This window comes from Diabrotica virgifera, chromosome 3 (genome assembly GCF_917563875.1).
Source record: "Diabrotica virgifera virgifera chromosome 3, PGI_DIABVI_V3a".
Taxonomy (NCBI): domain Eukaryota; kingdom Metazoa; phylum Arthropoda; class Insecta; order Coleoptera; family Chrysomelidae; genus Diabrotica; species Diabrotica virgifera.
Genome location: NC_065445.1, coordinates 94,992,266 through 95,013,176, shown reverse-complemented (window position 1 = coordinate 95,013,176; position 20,911 = coordinate 94,992,266). Strand labels below are relative to the sequence as shown.

The following is a 20,911-nucleotide window of genomic DNA, read 5'->3' as shown; positions in this document are numbered from 1 at the left end:
AGAAAACGCAATTGTACAATTATTGTACATACCAATAAACAATCATTAATACTCTTACCTGCCTAATCGGCGGGGACCACAATACACGAACAAACTTGATCTCACATAATGACTATATTAACTCAACTCACAAATGATGCAGAATTTTAAGAATTTGTGGTTTTTATGAATCTTTGGCGTCCTTTGAGAGTGGTGGGGTTTTGACCAATCAAAATTATGGGAAATTGTGAGAGATATTCAAGAACAGATTTCCTTACCACTCGTAAAAGGGCTTAGCGAACCTAATACTTAAGATGAGTTATGGGATGCGAGGCCCATATCATTCACCAGAAAGCTATTAAAGTCTAACATTCGACTCTATCGATAGCACATATGTGTTTCTAAGAAAAACACGGCGCTAGAGATTCTGGAATCTACAGGGAAATAAGTTAAAATCCATGTAGCAATGAAAACTGAAATAAATTCTACACTGGGAAAACTTAAACGTTATACAGCTTCCCCCCACGATTTAAACCGTGGTGTAATACCACTGTTTACAATCGGAGTCTGCAGTAAGCACCATAAACAAAAGACTGACCATCAAGCAGTAGCCTGACACAGTTGGTAATGATCTAGACACACTAAAATAAATTTTGGTACTTGAGGTGCTTGAACACAAGTGACCAAATCGGAAAAAGCTAATAAGCAATAAAACTCAAACACCAAACTAAAAAGGGTTATCTCTATGATAAACTAAACGCAAATAAAACACAAAAACTAGGAACTATATATACAAGGACTACTCTAATTCTAAACGACTAAGGCAGCAAACACCTACAGTGTTGCTTAAATCCTTAGTATAAAACTAAACATTCAACTCGAAAGTCGACTCAAAGTATGGTTCGTTGACTCGCAAGTACAACGACCAATGGCAAATATCTACACAAATGGCTCTAGCCAAACTAAAAAGGTGGAACATACCAATGTTGAAGTTTTGGACGCGAAAATAAGGGTTGCTCCAGCTCAACAAAGGCGAGTGGCCAACTAGGTAGGTAGGCAAACTTCGTTATGGTTGTCCCCTCAACCGGTAACTAGGTAATCGTCAAGCAATGCTAAGATTTTGACTGCAAGATCAAAGCAAAAAAGTGTCGAAATTGTATGACAGGGAAAGAAAACAAGTTGGCCAAAAGTTCCGTAAAAGTCTTCTGGGGTTAACCACGGCGGAAAATTTTCAATCGAGAAACTCCCAGAAAAACAAGGAATGCAATCAGGACAAGATATGTCTGAATACATTGTAAGATATTATTATAAATAACTTTAATAATATCTACTCAACTAAAATAAAATCAACTCCATTGGAATTAACTCAAAACCAAACGCAAAATTAGCACAAGCAAACTCAATACAAAAATATTTGTCATAGTGCTTCCACTAACAACAAACAAACTCGAGTTCTAACAAACTCGACTAAACGCATAGGTGCCTTGGAGTCTCTCATCCAGGACTTTATGAGCTACACTCAAAAATTGCCACGGAGTCTTGCATCCGGGACTTCATGAGCTAAACTCAAAAATTGCCACGGAGTCTTGCATCCGGGACTTCAATAATAACAGACGCACTAGTTATAGCTAGTGGTTTGTTTATTTGATTTCACTTTGCCGGTCTAGGACAAAGCATTTCGCAATCAAACATTCTCAAAGTAGGTATAATGTTCATAGAACACTAACTCAAAAAAAATATTTACTGCTATCCCGATAACATGAACCGGAAGAGCCTAAACAAATTCAAACAGCAAACAGAATACAAAAGCAAATAAACACGAGTAACATATAAAATTACCAAAGCACAATTACTATCTCACGTAACGAATAAATTCGAACTCAAACAAAAGGAATAGAGAAGTTAGTAAAACATGCCAAGGAGTTCTCAACAAAGAAATATAGAAAGAAATGAACAAAGGAAAGTTCAGATAATTGTCGAAATCTACCTTTAATTAGGACCGGAAGTAATTACGCATACTAGACGCCTTATTATTATAATATATATGATAATATTATTATAAAGGTACTTAAATCGTTAGGTTAAATCACAGGTAGCTCACAGGTAGAGAGTGTCACAATTTAATAGGGACTTAGGTCCTAAATAGATACGACATTTTATCGAAATACTATTTTATGAAAGCCGCAAGAATAAAATTGATTCTGTAAATACATCTGGGCCTAGTACGTGCCTGTATTTAACAAAAAAATTTCACCCTTTATTAGCCGACACAAAATTGCCAAGACATTATCCTAATTCACCCAAACTATCGACAGAACTAACAATAATTACTCGAATTCTTTTACTCGAAACAAAAAATATTTGCATTATCTGCTAACTAAACATCGAAAATTTATATTCACGAGTCAAACTACTTGTGAAATATAAACAAGCAATAAGATGCTACTTTTTACATCTCATTAATACCTAAAATAGGGTCATAGCCCTTTAAAAATATCTACTATCAAAATAAGTGTATCTACAAGCTTTTGCGGTTGCAACATATGCTAAATAAAAGCTAATAAAAACATTACGCCTCTTTATCTGAAATTAGGGTCAAAAGACACACTTAAATACCTCTAGCCCTGACAGATGTTATTGGGGGTGGGACAAGAATTTTGAAATGTCAACCACCTTATCGTAGGCTAGTCGAAAAATATTAAGATTACGTAACGGTAAACGAAGACTCTACACTGAAAAAAGGAATATTTTCTGGACTGGAAGTAGTTTTGTACCGAATAGATTTTAGAATGCTGATATTGGAGTGGTAAAACATAATTTCTCAAACATATTTCACAACAGCATGCGCCGAGGTCTTTCACTCGCGACTAATAGCTAATTGTCAAAAACAATTTCTGGAATGGACAGCTTAACTTCTTTCATTTAAGACTTAAATCACAAACCTAAAACAATAGCATGACGGAAAGCTGCAGGACTCTTTCATTCTCCAGACTAACACCACGCCATGACTAAAAACTCTCTAAAACCACTCAAAACATTCTGGTACTGAAAAACATACGATATCAACTAAATAGGATATCATCAAAAATACATAACCACATAAAAATCCAAAAATATACTGCACAGAAATCATTACAACAATACTATTCTACAAGGTCAGAAAAGATTGGTCATAAAACCGGACAGAACAATATCGTTGAACGACGAAGAAGCATGTACTTTAAAATTTTAGAAGACGACGCAATCATAATAGTGATAATTGCTACTTCTGAAAACAGTTACAAAGCATTTCATAACTCAAAAACGGTACCTAAATGCAATAAAATAAACGCAACACAGTACAAAAAAATATACCGCAACACAATACATATACAAAAAATATAAAAAGTAAAATGCACAATAAAACGATATAAAGCAAACTACAATAAATCACAAAAGTTGCAAAGTACGGCACAAAATAAACGTAAAAATCAAAAAGTTAAACAATTACAACTTCTTTGTGATTTGCTACAAAAAATACACAGCTCAAGATCTAGATACCTTTACCTTAATTAGATACATAGCAAAAGACGTATCCCTTTGACATAAGGAAAAGTAATAAAAATGCTCAAATTTACTCAAGTAAAATATATCTAAAGAAAAAAGATCGATACTATACTATATACTTCACAGAATGGTACTCTAGAATGCGAAAATGCAGGAATGAAAGTGTAAGGTACTACACTGACATTTAAATACTAAAAACGGAAATAAACAAACTAAAATGTGTCAAAGTATTATTATCTATTAGCGAAAAATAACTCAAAAATATATTGTCAATAAAAATAGCTGCAAATTAGCCAAACTTGAACAAAAAAAGAAAATCAGGTCTAATAGGAACATGATAAAAAAGAAAATCATGCTTCACGCATAGACATGAAAATTTGTATAGCCCGCGAAAAGGCAATTGACAAAGCTCTACGAAATTATGTATAAAGCAACCATAGGTAACAGAAGAAGTCCCACGTAATTTGTATAAGGCTCCACGAGAGGGCGCCATTTTGTATAACGATCAGATGGACAAGAGGTCACGAAGGCTGAACCAGAAGGATCAAGACGATATTATCCTTGGATGGAATAAGGAATGACCGAAGATGGAAAGGTCCAATCGCTTACATTGACGAAACAAAGGCCACGTTGCTCAGTCGGAAGAGATGTGGGCATGGTTCTTTGGGTTGGGCTTCTGTTACAATGAAAGGTGTTAAATGAATAAACAATGGTATGTGAATAGAGCTAATGAAACGAAGATAGACAAAAGGTAAATAGATAACATTAACTGATGGTTTGACACTTGGACTCTAAGGAAACGGAAATACTTAATACTCAAACGAAAATATAGGGCGCCAGGTATTTTGACCAAAAAATACTCAAAGGAACAATAATTAACGAAACATAACACAACAATAACAAATTAGCAAGAATGCTACGATAAGACATCAATGTACTAATCTTGAGCTGTAAAAAAATTAAATAAAATACGACATCGTAAGTTTCAATGTAACATTTATTAAAATACTCCACCAAATCTCAATATTTACACAATACGTACAGTGTATACGCAGTATAAGATCGCCAACAACAAAATTAAGAAACCAAAAAATACCTAAACCGTTAATCTATAAGACAAAAGTTGGCGACATAATAACAATCACTGCATATAAATTGGTGTATTCACCAACACAGTAATACTAAAAAAATGGAATGTAAGTGAATGAATATAACTATTAATTATTAACTCAAAAAAAAATGAACTGTAGTTACTCGAAACAATAAAAAATCCATACTCTAAATAAAAACTAGAAATTTTACCGTTCACTTACAACAAAAAAAGAAAGAGCTCTTTGTTTATATTTATACCTATCTAACAATACTTAATAACACTCTAATAATACTCAGAAAAATATCTACATAATGTAAATGTTTATAGTTTAAATGATCACCCATTTAAAAATAAAAAGATAATCATCAACTTCATACTAAAAGTATGACCTACTTTTCAGAATGTCACTATCACAAACTGGGCGAAAACTTTAGGCCATTGAACTTATTTCACGAAAGCACACAAAATTGTCCTTGCCCTGGACATAACAAAGGCGTCTCTACTAATTTCTTCAATAAGTAAAAGATGAGTGACTTACTTAAAACATCTGTTAGAGGGTAGGATGGCCCTTTGTAAGCCGGCAGGCTCTCAAGGTGTGGAAGATGGTCATGAAGAAATTCAACTTTACGACACAGTCGAAAGAATAATAGTATTTAACAGTGTTCATAAAATAGCAGCTGGATAACATAATGCATAGGTGGAAGGTGGAAGGTGAAAGGTGGACCCTTTAAAAAATAGAAAACGCAATTGTACAATTATTGTACATACCAATAAACAATCATTAATACTCTTACCTGCCTAATCGGCGGGGACCACAATACACGAACAAACTTGATCTCACATAATGACTATATTAACTCAACTCACAAATGATGCAGAATTTTAAGAATTTGTGGTTTTTATGAATCTTTGGCGTCCTTTGAGAGTGGTGGGGTTTTGACCAATCAAAATTATGGGAAATTGTGAGAGATATTCAAGAACAGATTTCCTTACCACTCGTAAAAGGGCTTAGCGAACCTAATACTTAAGATGAGTTATGGGATGCGAGGCCCATATCATTCACCAGAAAGCTATTAAAGTCTAACATTCGACTCTATCGATAGCACATATGTGTTTCTAAGAAAAACACGGCGCTAGAGATTCTGGAATCTACAGGGAAATAAGTTAAAATCCATGTAGCAATGAAAACTGAAATAAATTCTACACTGGGAAAACTTAAACGTTATAAACCTTTTTTCATTATTAATTTTAAGAAAAAAAGTTATTCTTCATAAAAAGTTCTGCATGGTCTAAAACCTAAAATTCAACCATCAGATATCAAATTTTATCAATATTATACGAGGTAGGTATGTCAACAAATATAAATTTTACTCAAATTTGCTTTTTGCAAATTTTTCTCAAATTATGGATACCTACCCAACATCATTTTTATTTATTTCACATATGATAATTTTTCTGTTATTAATGTTACAAAAAAAAAGGTAGGTATTCTTCGAAAAAGGCTCTGCACCTGTAGTCTAAGACCTAAGACGCAGTCATCGGATATCAAATTTTATCAATTTTATATTTTATATGAGGTATGTAAAAAAACATGAATTTCGCTCAAGAGTAAAGTACCTTTATTTTTCACAATATTGGAAATTGTTAGTATAAAAAGTTGTTTAGAATAATTAAAAACTATGTTTCAATATGCAATTACATCCTTCTAACTCAAATATTGTGAACCATAAAGGTACTTTACTCTTGAGCGAAATTCAATTTTTTTAGCATACCTCGTGTAAAATTGATAAAATTTGATATGAGATGGTTGCATCTTAGGTCTTAGAAAGTACAGAGCTTTCTATGAAGAATAACTTTTTTTCGTAAAATTAATAATAAAAGAGTTATCATAATATGTGTAATAACTAAAAAAGATTTTTTAAGTAAAAATGTACTTTATTTCTCAGTTAGAATAGAATAATAAATTATATAAATGCCACAAAGAAACAGCTTTAGAACAATATTAAAAACGATGTTGGGTATACATAATTTGAGAAAGATTTGCAATTTTTTTTTAATTAGAAGCCTGCAATCGTACTTATATTTGATCATACTTTTTAATTCCAAACAACTTTTCATAATAGGAATTTTCGATATTGAGAAAAATAAACTTACTTTACTCTGGAACGAAATTCATATTGTTGACATACCCCGTATAATATTGACAAAATTTCATATCTGATGGTTGAATCTTAGGTTTTAGACCATGCAGAACTTTTTATGAAGAATAAAATTTCGTAAAATTAATAATAAAAAAAGTTTCCCATATGTTTCCAACTTAACGGGACACGCTGTATATTTATATGGGATTAGACCACAATTTTTTTTATTTAGCTTAAATGCCTCGACAACTAAGGCCATTGGCATGGTACAGTTAATTTTGTAATCAGATTATAGAGTAATAATGTGTGTGTTGAGTAAATGTCTTGTTACTTAGTAAAGTCGACTTCATTGTGTTTACAAAAAGACGCTAATTTTGTATCCGAACATCTGCGGTCTTTCAGGTACCGATCCCACAAGGATAGAAATTATTGTTTTTCTTATTAGGACCTACAATTGATAGTACAGTCATTGAAGCTTTTTAGCTCAGAAATTTTTTACTATAAACCGATTTACATCAAATTTTGGAATTAGGCTTATCCTACCATTAACTTCAAAAGTGATATTTACCTGAACTCCGTTTTCACCCTCGGCGTGGTTGCCACCCCTTTTCGGTGGTGGAAATTTTTTTTCAAAACAATCTCAGATATCGATAGAAGACCTAATTTTAAGCAAACAATGTTTTTTCAAAAACCTAATTTCAAGTTATTGCCAATTGAAAATTCGGAATTTTCTCACGATTTTCAACAGTTTTTTGCAAATACATATCTCCAAAAATATGCATTTTAACGATAATATTATCATAAACAAAATTGTAGCAGGTAAAAAAATGAACAAATTGTTTTTTTAAAGAGTGTTTTGAGTGCAATATTAAGCGAGATATTGAAGATCAAAGCCGTTTTTTATTTTGTGTGAAATTTAATCGATGTATTCAATGCCACCTAGCGGAGAGCGAATACATTTTATGCATGCTAATGAGAAAGTATTTTATAGTGCTTAAAATAAGCTTTAAAATGAGCACTGTTAAAAGTCTTCTTTCTATACGTAAAATGAGTGAGCTGTAATGAAAAAAAGAGGAACATCCAGTGGCGGCTCGTGATTTTTACAATAGGGGAGGCTATACCTAACTGTAAAATATCTAGACAAATTTGCACTAGCAAAAAAATGCGCCAAAAAATGTAATTTAAGGCCCCATTTTTTGACCATTTTTTATTTACATTTCATAATATCATCCTAATTCATAATTTCATGATATCATATCATTTTAAAAATAGTTAGTCTAATTGTAAAAGTTTAATACCAAAGTTTGTGTCGTTTATTTGTTAACAATTCCATCTATTTGTAAATAGATACCTCGCATATCAAAATAAATACAGATTTGAAGTTTTGGAGTCCATACATAATGAAGCTTCAAATTTTTTAAGAGACTCAACTGAATTTTTTTAATTCTAAACGCGGCCTACTGCGAATTCAAAAACACCATAAATTACCGATATTTTGCTTTGAGTTAGAGATATCGGAAAAAGTTATTTGAGCAAGTTGGTCCAAATATTATTATAACCCCACATACCAAATTGCATAACAAAATTCGCACTTTTAGATTTTTCATTATTTTTAGTCAGGACCCTAAAATTCGTTGTCCCGAGACGCACGCAACCACGCAACGGAGCCGAGAAGCTATTCTGCCTCCCTTGGTATGTCTCCGGGCAGCGTGTGATGGCACCGTAGATGCCACTGTTAGGAGACCGGGTCTCCTTAAACGCCTGCTACGCTGCACGGAGCATTAGCAACGGAGACTGTTGGGCTTCCCGGCTCCGTGCTCCGTTCATGCATCTCGGAATAACCCAGGGTCCTGCCTACAATAATATGTAATAAAACTGAGACGCGATCATGCGTTCTAATGCTAATGCTCCGTACGTATGGATAATTAGTGATAATATGGAATTTACACGTTGTATAATAGTGAGAGTTGTACTTGTTGTTTTCGCAATTCATGATAAACAAAACAGTGTAGAGTGTGTAAAAAATTTATGGGGAGGCTGAGCCTCCCTTGCCTCCTCTGACGAGCCGCCACTGGGAACATCTAATTTTTTTTTTAATCAATGGATTTCATAAGTGCCATTTCCACCAAAATTAAAATTAATCGTACATTCCGTCTAGAATCAACTTTAATATAAAGAGTTTGATATATTCTAGCAGTTTCGCTGCTTTGGAACACACACTTTGTGAAAAAATCACGATTTTAAGAAAAAAAAAATTCGAATTTAAAAGAAAACCACCTTCTTTTCATAATATCTCAAAAATAATAAAAGATACGTAAAAAAGTGTAATAATAAAAAAATAGGTTTTTTTAACAAAAATTTTGGTTTGTTTGTTTTTCCTATCACACAAAAATTGACAAAGATATGATTGATTAAAGAGCGCGCGGTAGCGCAACCACCGTCTCTCTCGAGCCTTTTGACCCTTCAAAATAAAACGTTTTTCACTACATATTATAAAAGTTGTAGCTCTTTTAATTACTTCAAAATGGTTTTTTATAAGTTGTGATAGCTTCAAAATTGAAGTAGTTATGGCCCAAAAACTAATCGTATTTTTTCTACTTAGTAAACCAAACATTTCGGAGCTTGAATTTTTGGAAGGTAAGCATGTGTATTTTTGGTGGTCTACTGTGAGTGCTCCATTTTTCCGTTACGAATTTCTTAAATATACCCCATTCCACGAATATACGTCTGTTTTGGATTATCGCGACAACGAATATTTTACTGTGCAAAATATGAAGAACGAAAGTAAATTGCAAATTATATTGTTGTTTATTGGAGTAATTATTAGAGCAAAATACTTTCGTACTTCTTATGTTGCACACTAAAATATTCGTTGTCGCGATAATCCAAAACAGACGTATATTCGTGGAATACACCATAATAATAATACATGTATGCTATATAATGTTATGATCTGCTTCTTATTAATTTTATATTAATTATTATTTATTTGATTAATTATTTAATTGTCGCAAATCATACATAAAAATGAATAAAAAATCTCAGGGTGCCTTTTTATACTATTAAAAAAAAATCTAAATTATCTCACGTTATACTTATCTTCTCTCGTGGGTTCAGTATCTCTTAGTTGATCCTAATCGGGATAAAATAGGGAAAAGAAATAAAGCAAAATATTAAAATAAACATACAGAATTGTCTTTTATTTATCAAAATCAATACTCTAAAATCTATCAAATCTAAAACCTGAATGAAATTTTTACCACTTAAATTTATTATAGTTAAAAAAAAACAATTTATCGGTTTGTTCCCGATGACTTTGGTAAAACAAACTAAACAAAACAAATTTATGTATTCGCAAGATTAGCTATACTTCCTATTTACTTTTAGAAATATTGGAATTTTAATTCATATGCTTTTTACTCAAAATTTTAGTTTCCGAACATAAAAATATCTTTCACATAAGTTGACTGACCTTTTTCTTCACTCACTCTGATGTCTTCTCGTGACCCAAAAACAGCTCTCCCTCGTTGACTATGTTAAAGGTTACTCATCGAAGCCCTCTCCGTTCTCCAGCTTCAAAACCAGCATACCAGCACCAATTCTCCAACGAGCCAAAGCCTCTTTTGACCAGTACTCGATTCACACAAACTCCAAAAATTCTCTGCTCTCCTTCTCACAATAATACAGAATCAAAGAGGTATTTAGTCTCAATTTGATCTGTCTCTCGTTCCACTTTTCAGCACTATTCTCCACTATCAAACAAACACTGGTACTTGCTAACTACTTATCCACGAAAACGTCGAACTGCTCCTCAACGATGCCAAAAACATAATAACTTCTTTTTCAAACTCACTCAACATTCAAACCACTTTTCCCCTTCCAACTTGCCAAGAATCAGAAACATTTCTCTTTTCCATTCGACAAACAAACAGTCATTTTCAAAATTATTCCGACCATCCTAATTACTTTCGGGGAACCCTACAATATTTACTCGGGTTGAAACAAAGATATTAAAATTCCAAACTTTCTTTTAAACCATTTTTCTAGAAAATGATAATTACCTCTACCTGTGGATTCTATAGTTCCCGTAATAAACAATCTTTTTCCATTTTAAATCTAAATACATCGTCCTTTTCACTTTAATTATTCACAAAAGTCTTTAATGGTTCATCGGAAAGCTCATTAAAAAAGAAATCCACTTACATCCAAACTAAATTCTAATAAATATTTACAGATCAATATACAAGGGTGTATTAAATTTATGTGCCCTCGTTATTTAAAAAAATTTTAATTTAATTTTCATTTTGCCTTTGATTGATAAATTGAAAACACAATAATAAATATAATGTGACCAGTATATTTCCGTCTGCAAAGGAATAAGTATATTTTTATGTAAAATAATGACTCTAATGTTTTGTGAAAGTAAATGAAAATGACAATGATTTTTTATGGTTTTTTAATGTATTTTATGGTTCATTTATGGTTTTTATACATATTTATAATAAAATTCTGTGGCAAAAAGACTCTTTGTCTAATGCCATCTCTTTCTCTCCACACACACCACACATGGTTTTTATATCCATTGTAAGTTTACTTGTAAACTAAACTTTATTGTAAACTTGTAAGTTTATATTTTATTCAATAAATGGTTGATTTCTTACTCTATAATTGAATTATTTTTAAATGTATAATCATACATATTCAATGTTTTAATTCAGGGGTAGTTTTAAGCATGGGCGCCCATACCCATGGGCAGAGGGGGCGTGCCCCCTGGCTTTTCCAGTGCTTTAAATTATATATGGTATATCCAAAGTGTACAAAATATAAAGTGCAACATCTTCACTTCTGCCCCCCCCCCTGAAAATTTTTATATGGGCGCCCGTGGTTTTAAGGGTTAAAGAACTTGAGCATATGATTTTTCAACATAGCTTTTTTCGAGAATGTGGAACGATATTTAAATCCTTTTTAGTTTATCAAAAGAAATTTTTTATACAATTTTTAATCGAGGGGTTGATTTTAAGGGTTGAAAGGGGTTAACAATTAAATTATTAAGATAGATAACGTAAAATATTATTTACTCTATGTATATTAAGTCTTCTTGTCAAACCAAATTAATATTTTGTAAATTTTTTCTATTTAGGGGTTGTTTTTAAAGGTTGAAAGGGGGTTAACAATATGATAATTAAGATAGAAAACGTAAAATATCATTTACTCTATATTTAAATCTTTTTATGTCATACTAAATTCATTTTTTGTAAATTTTTTCGATTTAGGGGTTGTTTGCAAGGGTTGTACGGTTTTCAAGGGGAAGAAAATGAGTTTAACGTGAGTTTATTGTGGTAGAAAACACTTCACAATATCACTATTTATTATTAAACACGTTTTCTGGCGATAAAATGGCTCAATGTCAATTTTTCCATTAAGGGGTTGTTTTCACCACTTAAAAATAAAAAACGGAGTTCGGGTCAATATCACTTTTAAAGTTAAGGGTAAGATAAGCCTAATTCCAAAATATGTAAATCGGTTCATAGTAAAAAATTTCGGAGGTAAAAACCTATTTTACGCTTCAATGACTGCACTATTGAGTAAATTGAGTGGAATGAAATTGCATTTTACTCGTTTTCTGTTTTGTGGTTTATATCCTAATAAAATAAAAAAAAAGTCAATATGTAAATTCGTACAGGTTAAAACAAATTTTATATCAAAGTTTAGGTGGGTACAAAAGATATTTTCAAGAAAGTATCCAAATCATACAAGGGTATCATTGTTTAAATAATTAAAAAGGGGTCATTTCTGCAAAAAAATTACTTTTTTAACTGCTGAGGTCATTCAATTACTAATGAAGGTCTATAGGATTTTTTTCTGCAAAGTTGAAGGGTAAATTTTTCACATAAGACTTACTAAATTAAATTTGACCCCCTATTTATTTAAATAATTATACATAAAACTTTAAAAACAAATTTGCAAAAAATTATTTTTAGCGTTTTAAATAAGCAATATAAAATATCTTATTTTACAGAATAAGTTGCGCTATGTTACCAGTATTAAGGAAAAAAAATTGGTCGAAAAATATTTAATATTTTTTGAGATATTGAATTTGTTTATTAAATGTTACTATATTTTCAATTGCAAAAACGCGGTTGTTGCCAAAGAAATATTCACCTGCTTAAGATCTAATTATTTTTATTTTTATCTATATTTTCGATAAATGTATTGATAAATTCACATTTCTGTTATACTCCCCACTAAAATGGCATTTGAAAATTATTCAAATTTGTTTATAATTTGTTTTTTTAATAACGTCGCGGGGATTAAGTATTTTGAAATGCCGTTTCCATAATTGGGTTCCTGGGAATTTTTTACTAATTAACAAAATTTTTTTGTCATTTTTCTTCTTCTTTTTTTTTCTTTGAGTTTAAAAATATTAAGATTTAACTAAAATCTCTTAAATAAAATGTGGCTACTTACTGAGTTACAGGGTGTTTTATTTAAAAATTTAAAAATTATTGTTACTAAATACTTTAAAACTATTTGACGTATCCTTATCATACTTGGCAGAAAGTGTGGCTATTATACACCCCATTAAATTGTGATTAATAAACGTTTCTAGCTAGTGCCAGAGGCGTACGACAGGGGATAGAGAATGATTGACCCTTCCCAAATTCTACGCCACTGAGTGAATTACTATTGTAGCGAAATTTTTCGATTCTCCAATACTTTGTATGTAAATAACTTTATTGGTATCGATAAAGTCATCAGTTTGAGAGATATTGGAAATTTAAAATGAATGAATGAATGAATCAAAATAACTATGCCGTTTTATTTTTAACGACCAATATCTCGAAAACTAATGACTTAATCGTTACCAGTAAAGAGTATATTATTTACATAGAAAGTATTGGAGAATCGAACAATTTCGCTAAAATAGTAATTCCCTCAGTGGCGTAGAATATGGGAAGGGTCAACCATTAACTGGCCCCTGTCGTACGCCTCTGGTGGTAGCTAGAAACTTTTATTTATCACAATTTAGTAGACTGTATAGTACCCACACTTTCTGCCAAGTATGATAAGGATATATGTCAAATAGTTTGAAAGTACTTGGTAAAAATAATTTTTAAATTTGTAAATAAAACACCCTGTAACTCAGTAAGTAGCCACATTTTATTTAAGTGATTTTAGACCAATCTTAATATTTTTAGGTCTAGAATCTACAACTTAGAGATTCGACATTCTTAATGAAACTTAACCCAAAAAGGGCCTGTAGTAATATAATGCCAAGAAAAAAAAAGAAGAGGAAAAAAAGACAAAAAAATTTGTTAATTAGTGAAAAATTCCCAGGAACCCAATTATCGAAACGGCATTTCAAAATATTTAATCCCCGCGACGTTATTAAAAAAATAAATTATAAACAAATTTGAATTATTTTCAAATGCCATTTTAGGGGGAAGTTTAATTGAAATTTGAATTTATCAATACATTTGTCGAAAATATACATAAAAATAAAAATAATAAGATTTAAGACAGGTAATTATTTCTTTGGTAACAACCGCGTTTTTTCAATTGAAAATAGAGTAACATTTAATGAACAAATTCAATATCTCAAAAAATATTTAATATTTTTGGACCAATTTTTTTTTAATAATACTGATAACATAGCGCAACTTATCCTGTAAAATAAGACATTTTATAGTGCTTATTTAAAAAGCTAAAAATAATTTTTTTCAAATTTGTTTTTAAAGTTTTATGTATAATTATTTAAATAAATAGGGGGTCAAATTTAATTTAGTAAGTCTTATATGAAAGATTTACCCTTCAACTTTACAGAAAACAATCCTATAGACCTTCATTAATAATTGAATGACCTCAGCAGTTAAAAAAGTAATTTTTTTGCAAAAATGACCCCTTTTTAATTATTTAAACAATGATCCCCTTGTATGATTTGGATATTTTTTTGAAAATATCTTTTGTACCCACCTAAACTTTGATATAAAATTTGTTTCAACCTGTACGAATTTACATTTTGATTTACATGTAGTGTAATTTTATTTTACTAGACTATTAGTCGTTTAGTGCTGTCCTGTGTTGACCTGCTGTGCACAGGTTAACAATTTCTTATTTATATTTTATAATATATTTTGGGAACGATTTCCGGATTTGAAATCTAAACGTCATAACAAAAATACTTACAAATGAAACAAATAATTTTTATCGCAAAGAATTGTGGTCTAATCCAATGATACATAAATACGTAATACGTATCTAACTTAAAAATTACATACCTACTTAAAAGTAGGTTTACACTATCAAAATGACCACACAAAATTGACTTTAATCGATTAAAAAACGTTTTTAATGAATAACTTAAGCGCCCTGAAAAGAATATCAATATCGGCCAATTTTTCAAATATCTAACCCTCGTAAAAATAATGCAAGCATAATAATAAATAATGAAATAAAATCTTATTAAATATTTCATGCATTGTGCAATTCATAGAAATGTGCAGTATTGAGTAATAGTGTAAAATAAATAACATAGGAATAAACTTATTATTATTAGATTATATCACGGGGAAATCCAAATATTCATTTGTAGATTTTTTGCAGGTAGAATGCACACAATTATAATAATTTGCTTTTCAGATTTTTAAATTTGTTTCATTTAATAAAAATAGCTCCCCACGGAAATTTAATTTCTTAATAACATCTAATCAAAAATAGAATAATAGCTACATTTATAAATAGTTTTACTAAGAGTGAAAAGAATCATTGTTCTATAAGAGATATAATTTATATGAAAATATACAGACGCTGAATTAGAAAATATGCCAGACGTCTGCAAGGATTTCTATTTTTTAAGGTTAGGGCTTTTAGGAATTAACGACAGCAAAGACAGCTCCTATTTTTACTAACGCATACAATTCATAAAATATTTTCCAAAAACTGAGCAATGTTAGAACCTTTAATGCAAACTCCCACCTCGATTTGGTTTTAACACTAAAATCTTACCTAATCTGAGGAGCCGGCTTTGAATGTTCAAATAAATCCAATAAATTAACACAAAATCACACGCAAACATTCATAAAACTGTACGGAACACACTGAATTTATTTGTCGAATTACTGCTTTGTAAATTAAACGGAATTACTAAAAATTACAAGTAGTTTTACGAAAAAATCAATATAGTATCACACGGCTTTAAATTTGGGCGAGTACCAATCTTAGCAGCAGTAGGCCGGACTGATGTCACTGCTCAAATTGCATAGTTGCGTCATCTGGCAGCGACGGTAAGAACTAGAAAATCTTTTCAGTCATGGACTTGCATGAATTTACAGGGGAAGGAGTGGGTTACAGTTTTCAGTCGGGATCCTATTCAGCATAGTACAGGACCGTCTTTAGTAATTTAGATTATAGATATATATTTTTTAAAACATTGATAATTATTAAGATAAAGATTTAGCTGCAAAATAATTACACTTTTATAAAAAAGAACTTTTTATAATGAAACGTTTTCATTATTTATTGGACCCAATATAAAATTATAAACTTATACAGGGTATTTCATTAAGAATTGTCATTGTCCATATCGTAACTGGACTAACTGAAGAAACCTTAGTAGGAAAACAAAATACGAAGATTTAACCCAAAACACTTAAATAAAATATTCTTCCTTACCGAGATACAGAGTGTTTTATAAATATTCTAAAATGATTTTAGCCCACTGTTTTAATACCTTCCAATATTTTTGGTTCAAACTTGACAAACAGTTTACACATGTTAAGATACTCTAATGAGTGTTAAAAGACAGTTTTCCGCTGTTACCAGAGGCGTGCTGTAGGTGTAGGGATATATACTTCATTTTCGCTCCTTTTTCCCCCTCACAATCTACGCCACTGTTGTAATAATCATTTCCATGTTTTTTGATTCCTTGTTATAGACCAGGGCACATCTGTAAAAATATTAGTACATTTGGATGTTGAGAGGTGACTCATATTTTTTGCAGAAATTGCTTGAAAATAACTCATATAATAATATTTGAGTTATCCGCCTACTCAAAAAGGTCCGGAACATTGTTTAAATAATCAACATGAAGGAAAAAATCGAAGTCAAAAAATGAAGGAAAATTTCGATTTTTTTCTTGGTTTTTCTGGTAAGAAATTATTTCACAGTCAGTGACTAAAGAAAGACTTATATTATCTTAAAATAAAAATTATTTTGACCGAAAGTTACATTTAATTATTAAAAATGATTTTTAAAATGTAGTGGAGATTTATTTTTCGTTTCGACTGTGATTTATTGTGTCGGTTGCCCTTAGCAACGGCTAGCAACTTATAATACATTGAATCACGGTTTTCGCTTTAAATTTTAAAGCAGCGCTTGGATTGACATGAAATTTGGCAAACGCATAGATAATATGTTAAAGAATAAAAATGATATTGGGCCTATGTGTGCTTTTGTCCTAGGGGTGAGTTTCACCCCTAATAAGGGGTGAAAAATATATGTTCAAAATAAGTTCGGAAATGGATAAAACGACTAATTCTAAGCACCTCTTGTTCTATAGCATTTTTTCACCAAGTTAATACATGTCGAGTTATTTTCGAGTAAATACCTTCATTTTTCAACAACAAAAAAGACACGTTTTTAGGCGGTTTTTGACAAATAACTCAAAAAGTAAGTATTTTATTGAAAAAAAGAGTTTTAACAAAAATATAGCAAATTAAAAATTGAAAAAAATGGTGTACGGGTGAAATCTCTAGACCCAGTAGAAACAAAGTTCTAGCTAATGAAAAAGAGGTTCATATCCGTCAAATTTTAAAGTGAATTATTTCAACGTGAAATAACCGAAAAATCATGCACTTTTGGAGAAAAATCATTACAAGTTTTTTAAAGTGTTTAAAAAAATATGTATATCTGTTTTAAAAAAAGTTTATAGCATCAAAAGTAAGCAAGTTACGCTGAAAATAAAGTTGATCTCTTTTCTTTTGTCAAAAAACTCGGGAAAGTCACCCCCTAATTAGCATCAAAAATGAAATTAATCAATTTTACTTAAATGTTGTTTTACTCGTGTATGTGTCGTTTATGTCTGTAAGTTTCATCGGTACAAAGTGCTTATTTTTGAAGGGGCAGTAGTTAAAAGCACATGAATTAGTCAATAATCACGAGTGTATGCAAATTTAGAACAGCCATATCTTAACAAATATTTGCCTTCCAAAAAAAACAAAAAATCCAATATATTCATAACAGCAAAAACTAAATTTTTTTACTCTTTGTGATTTTTGGTCACATTAAGAAATTTTAAGTTATTTAGAAAAAAAACATTTTTTTTAAATTAAAAATTAAAACAGATTTACTTTTTATTGAACCGATGATACTTACAGATCATATAAATAATACATGAGCAAAGTAACTTGTGAAGCGGTAATGATTATTTGATTTAAGATGCTAATTGAGGGTTGACTTTCGAGTTTTTTGACCAAAAAAAGAGATCAACTTTATTTTCAGAGTAACTTGCTTACTTTTGATGCTATAAACATTTTTTAAAAACAGATATACATATTTTTTTAAATACTTTAAAAAATGATTTTTCTCCAAAAAGTGCATGATTTTTTGATTATTTCACGTTGAAATAATTCACTTTGAAATTTGACGGATATGAACCTATTTTTCATTAGCTAGAACTTTGTTTATACTGGGTCTAGAGATTTCATGCATACATCATTTTTTTCAATTTTTAATTCGCTATATTTTTGTTAAAACCCATTTTTTCAATAAAACACTTATTTTTTGAGTTATTTGTCAAAAACCGCCTAAAAACGTGTTTTTTTTGTTGTTGAAAAATTAAGGTATTTACTCGAAAATAACTCGAAAGATATTAACTTCGTGAAAAAATGCTATAGAACGAAAAGTGCTTAGAATTAGACGTTTTATCCATTTCCGAACTTAGTTTGAACATATATTTTTTCATCCCTCATAAGGGGTGAAACTCACCCCCAGGACAAAAGCACACAGAGGCCCAATATCATTTTTATTCTTTAACATGTTATCTATGTGTTTGCCAAATTTCATGTCAATCCAAGCCGTGCTTTAAAATTTAAAGCAAAAACCGTGATACAATGTATTATAAGTTGCTAGCCGTTGCTAAGGGCAACCGACACAATAAATCATAGTCGTAACGAAAAATAAATCTCCATTACATTTTAAAAATCATTTTTAATAATTAAATGTAATTTTCGGTTAAAATAATTTTTATTTTAAGATAATATAAGTCTTTCTTTAGTCAATGACTGAAATAATTTCTTAATTGTTATAAATAAAGTCACTACGATTTAAGAAAACAAAAACAATTATCTCGGCTTTAGTTGGTCGTAGAAAATTTTTATTTAGTTTTAAATCTTTATTTTGTCTTCAGCAACAATAACCTGCAAGTTAAAAACTCATAGGATGTACAGGAGCGGCTTCAGTTCTAAATGTTTATAACGAAATCTGTCCCCTTATTTTCAAACCCGAAATAAGAGGTTGAAAATGTTATACGCATTTATTTACATCAGAATATGAAAATATAAGTCTTTGGAAGGAGAGTGGATCTTAGATTAACTCTGTACGATTTTTTTTCAAAAAGTTATAGCCTTGGACATTTGACCTCTTGAGATAAACAAATTATAATATCTAAACAATAAGTTCACCAATCGGGCACTGCAAATTTTTTTTATGTTTAGTATTGAAAGATCTTCATTTTAAAGCCTTAAAAAAGTACATAAAAGTTATTTTTACAATAAATAAGGCAATTGCAAAAAACGGCCATTTTGGACTTTTCGCAGGCTGTTTTGCAATAACGTATTAACGAAATTAAACTTGCCATAGCTCAAATTGTAGGTTTTTTAATTTACTACAATTTTCTATTTAAAAGTTTTTCTCTAAAATGAATATCCTAAGCTGCAAGATTAAAAATCTTTAAAAATTGCAAATTTAACAACTGAAAATCGTCATAAATAAAAAACCGCACAAAATTTTTGGTTACATTTTAGTATAAGTTATTCCTGGCATCGTCCTTTACAACACCTGATAGGTTTCAAAAATTCCTGAATTATATCACGTTTTTTCACCCACAGCCTGGGGCATAAGTCAAAGTGAGTTATGGGTAATTGAATGTAAATTTTTTTCGACGAATACTCAAATCTAAGTATTCAAGCTTAAATAACGGGAAAACGATGCATTTTTCAAATATACCTGTAAGCACTTGTCAAAGCACTTCGGATTACCTATCAATTGAGCTTCAGAAGAAGTTAATAGCATTAAAATTAAGCAAGTTATGATGAAAATAATATAACCCTTTCGAATTTTTTAGAAAAAAGTGAAAAATAAAACATCCCCATTTCCATAAAAATTAAAATTTATAGTAATCCTTACAATAATTTCTTTATGTTAGTATAAGTAGTGATTTCAACAATTTTGACCGATTTAGAATGAAAATTTTTGGAAAAAAGGTATAATTTAAAAAAATCAGAATTTTTAAAATGATCGTAATTTTCATTTTCTTTTAATAATAACTCCAAAAATACTCAACATACGTAAAAAACGATATATAACTAAATTTTAGTTTTTTCTGTATCAAATATTTTACCTTTTTTATTATTTCTGTAGGGTAAAAAATAACCGAGATAGAAACGTTTAAAGCTTAAATTTTGCTGCGAGAACCATGTAACCAGGGCCATTTAACCTTTTATTTTTAAAAAAGTAAGAGGTTTAAAAGATTAAATTTGACGTCATTTAATTGCCCTTTCAATTAATTGCCCTTGGAATTAACTTTCAAATGGTTTTTAGGTGAACCTTATATATCCTAACAATTAACGGGGTTATTTAAAAAAAAACAAGAACATTTTTTGGAAAGACTTTAAAAGATAAATTTTTTGGAGCATAAATCTTAATGCTATCAACTTGTTCAAGAACTCATTTGATAGATATTTCTAAGTACATTGACAAATGTTCAATAAGTTTATGTTATAAAATGCATCATTTTCCCGTTATTTAAGCTTGAATACTTAGATTTGGGTACTCGCCGAAAAAAATATACATTCAATTACCTATAACTTACTTTCAAGTAATATTAAAAGGTCTTTTTAGTAAGTGGTTTATTAATTTTTGAAGTTATACTTCT

At 30.3% G+C, this 20,911-nt stretch overlaps 1 protein-coding gene across 1 annotated transcript in view; it reads right to left on the bottom strand.

Annotated features, from left to right (window-relative positions):
- LOC126881945 (putative fatty acyl-CoA reductase CG5065) overlaps nucleotides 1–16,046 on the bottom strand; it is a 210,224-nt gene extending 194,178 nt beyond the window's left edge. Inside the window, exon 1 of the mRNA XM_050646684.1 lies at nucleotides 15,766–16,046. The gene's annotated coding sequence lies outside the window, so the exon portion shown is untranslated. The remainder of the gene's footprint in view (nucleotides 1–15,765) is intronic.
- Nucleotides 16,047–20,911: the final 4,865 nt, after the last annotated feature.